Source organism: Triticum dicoccoides, chromosome 5B (assembly GCF_002162155.2).
Source record: "Triticum dicoccoides isolate Atlit2015 ecotype Zavitan chromosome 5B, WEW_v2.0, whole genome shotgun sequence".
Taxonomy (NCBI): Eukaryota; Viridiplantae; Streptophyta; class Magnoliopsida; order Poales; family Poaceae; genus Triticum; species Triticum dicoccoides.
This window is the reverse complement of record NC_041389.1, coordinates 706,097,051-706,100,929: the sequence shown is the minus strand read 5'-3', so window position 1 is coordinate 706,100,929 and position 3,879 is coordinate 706,097,051. Positions and strand designations below refer to the sequence as shown.

The following is a 3,879-nucleotide window of genomic DNA, read 5'->3' as shown; positions in this document are numbered from 1 at the left end:
TCTAACCTTGTATGCATCTTCATAGTGATATGGGATCTTGATCATAAGGCGATTTTTTTTGTTTTCTACTACGTTCCCAACACTCACCTCCCACGGGGCTCACTCACATCAGGCTGGGTCTCCTAGACAGTGGTCTTCGGCCCGGGCCGGGTTGCGTTGTGGAGGAATGTTATGGTGGAGTAGCATGGGATTCCTCTCTAGGAGGAGAGGCTTGCAAAACAGAAGAAGGCCAAAGAGCAGGCTATCATGTTCATGAACCCATGCATGATCAATGCCACGATAAGGAAGTATTGGGAGCTCACTCGTGTGGAGATCATGGCCTAATCCGAGGTCTCTCTTGGGGGCGATGGTGGTGGCCGTGGCGATGGTGATAGTTTTCTTGGAGGTGATGGTGGTGGCCGTGGGCGTGGTGATGGTTTTCTTGGAGGTGATGAGCATGAAAGTGCTTGAGTACGTATAGTATGCCTTTGGTAGGGCTTGATACATGACATAAGACATACTATGTTGTGGTGATTTTGGGTCAAACTTGGTCACTATGGTGCCTTTTTGATGAAGTCTATGCATCTTCTAATTTGAATTGCTCGATTAGATGAACTATATACATGTTTATTATTGATCTGGTGTGTATGTTCAATTTGAATCATTCGAATGGATGATGAAATAGTATGCAATTATTTGAAATGTATATGACAAAGGCTAGAAGAATCGGTAAAAAAAAGTTTAGAAGTTAATTATAGGGGTTTGGCTAGGTCTGGCCGCCGTTTAACTCCTCAAATTATAAAGAATTAAGTATAATGAGACATACAAGGAATTGAGATATAAGGATAGGCTAGAGATGCCTTTAGATCCAACTCCTACGATGACCTTTGGCGGGTCAGATTTGTCATTTTCGGGCCTGAACCGGCAAATGTCACTTTTCTAAATAATCAAAGAAACAAGTCTTTATGTCGCCTCAGAGTGTTTTAACATAATGCAAGCATGTCGGGCAAACGTCTATATCCATTCAATATATGTACCAAAGATGTTCTTTTTCCTGTGTTGTTTGTGTTGCTTGGTATGTTGCATTCTTTATATAGTTTTATCGGCTGCACTGCAATATCATATGGCTGGCACTGCAGTATCGTCTTTGGACATCAGATAGAAGGCATTTGCATGGCTTCTAAGACTAGAGCTCGCCACGTTACCTCTGCGATCAGGAGGAAGACACGGTCGATGACATCCTCTTACAGTGTGTCTTCTCTCGTGAAGTATGGTCCTTGTGCTTTAGGAGAGTTGGAATTGATCTTTCGATCTCGCCCATGGTGTAGGACCGGTTGGAGACTTGGTGGTGGGTTACCCGCAAACGTATAGCCAAAATACACCGCAAAGGATACGACTCGTTCATTATCTTTAATATGCCGGAACATCTGAAAGCAGAGAAACAAATGGATTTTCTCACGATCTGATATTGCAAATGAATGGGGCAGCGCGGAGAAAATTATTGAAGAGCTCAGGTTATGGTTTGCGGCAGGAGGTAGAGGAGTCCAACACCTAGCTGAGTAGTAGTCCATATTTAGTGTGGAGTGAAGAGTTGGATGTGCTAATCGTCATGTGGTTTTAGCAATCTCTTGTAACTAATCTCTGCCTTATATCTATATCTATCTATACCTAACTAACAATAAAGGCTATTGCTTCTGATGGTATGTCATGAAAATTGCCCTTAAAATTGCCAATAATTACCCACTATGCCACCTGTAAAGTGAAAAAACAATATATTTCGCTGGATAGACTTTTTTTGGGGTTATATACAGCATGATCCCTAATTTTTGTCATCCACACAACTACCGCCCCACTCGACTACCCAGCCACACCCCTTTTTCTTTTTCACTTCTCTTTTTGGTGCAAATTCAGATGCTTTTTAACATAGTTATAACTTTCAAATCCTAATAACATGTTATACATGAAAACCCCTCAGAAAAATGTGTAGATTTCAAATATGCTATTATCTTGCATGTTAATAATTTTTAGAATTAAGTTTATGGTGCTTAATTAATATCTTCTTTATATGGGTATTTTGGAAAATCCTACAGTATTACATATGTTTATACCCCACTAGTAAGCGTGCACGTGCAACACACGTAAAATCACAGAAAAAAATTCTCAGTTATCCTAGTTAGGAAACAATTATTTCAAATCATAATTTGTATGAAATTATGCTTTTGCAGATATAGTTTTGAAATGGACTACAAGAACACGTTACATACAATAGTATGTTAGTCAATATTGTCACAAAGATTGACACTTAAGTAACACACATAGACAACATCTTGGCCATCAACTCTGGATCCATATACATCAAAATTTGAAAGTAAGTTAGACTTTGAGCATATTTCATTTATTATCATAACTCCGTTTTTTACGGAAACGACAAACCATGTGTATTTAACATTCGTATTTAACCATTATTTCTCCTTATCTCTTAAGTCTAATCATATTGATGCTATGCACCTTCAGTGTAAACCACTAAATCAGAAATCGTAGAAGCATTAATAAATTGGGCACACAATTAACCTCACAAAGATGCATCACTATGTATCACAATCTATAGATACAACTTGTGCTACCATGACTTTGTGTAACCACATCAATCTTTTGATACAAAGTAAGTGTGCACGTGCAACACACGTATCATATCTATGATTAAAACATTTTAGATCTTAATCTTGATCCAAGACAAACAACAAACATAGCCCAAGAATATCTCAAGTTTTCAAGTCTTGATTTCTTATATCATCATCATTGAATTCCAAGTCGATTAAAATGACGACCATTTTTTTCTAAAACATGTCATGTGAACATAAAGTCAAGTAGTGATAAGACTTTTTTGAAATACTTACACACCACAAAATAACAAGTATCATAATATGAAGCAAAATATACCTGTTCTGGATTGTCGGACACAATATCTCTCATGAAGTACTCCATGAAATTTAACATCCAGAGACCACAAGATGACTTACATGATTACATTTTTTTGATATGTTCAATAACAAATATCAATAAAGATCTCAATAGCTATCAAAATGATTATGACTGAACATTTTTCTAAACCCTTGTGACATATAAAAACATAGCACCCACACAGTCAAATCGGACACGCCCAATATTTTTTTTGACAACATCCGATGCTAATATAAGCCAAATGACCAAAAGGGCTATTGATAAAGAAAATGACATGGGCTCTCAGAAAAACTGACCTGGACAACGTTTATATTTTCTTAGAGGAACGCCTATGCTTATTAGTACTTGACCAAAAAGGCTTCGAGCAAAAAAGAAAAAAGAAAGAAAAAGAAGAGACACGCAGACACTTATTCCTTCACTCTCTCCCCACCACTCCCCATTCCATGGTGGCCGCCGCCCATTCTCCCCGCTGCCTGCTCTCCTCCGCACGCCGCGCCGTCGCACGCCGCCTCCTCCTCCTCCCCTCTGCCTCGCCCCGCCGCCTCCTCGCCGCACGACGGTCTCGCCTCGCCAGCAACCCCGCCGGTCTTCCCTAGATAAACTCTGCCGCTGCCATCCCCATGTCCTAGCGCAGATCTAGACGGGAGCTAGAGGGGCATGCTGGACACGATGCGGGAGCGGGCATATCATAGAGGACCGAGATCCAGTGCATCTACGTGCCCGCTGTCATTGTTGTCCCCCGTGCTTGGCTCCCACACTCGCTCCGGGTAGGCGCTCGCAGCTCGCCTACTGCTCGGCTGCTCTAGGTACTTGACGGACTCAGGTAGTCGCAATTGAATGCCAGCTTCTTAATCAGTACTCATAGTTTTTGTGTACCTATCATTTGTCAATTGAAGTTGGAATGAGATTCTAGTCTTATTTTACTAAATTGTGAGATTC

General features: G+C 40.5%; 1 long non-coding RNA gene across 1 annotated transcript in view; it reads left to right on the top strand.

Moving 5' to 3' along the window:
* The first annotated feature begins 3,445 nt into the window (after positions 1 to 3,445).
* Positions 3,446 to 3,879, top strand: part of LOC119312823 — a 1,453-nt gene continuing 1,019 nt past the window's right edge. The window contains exon 1 of the long non-coding RNA XR_005151447.1: positions 3,446 to 3,763. This is a non-coding gene — a long non-coding RNA (uncharacterized LOC119312823). The remainder of the gene's footprint in view (positions 3,764 to 3,879) is intronic.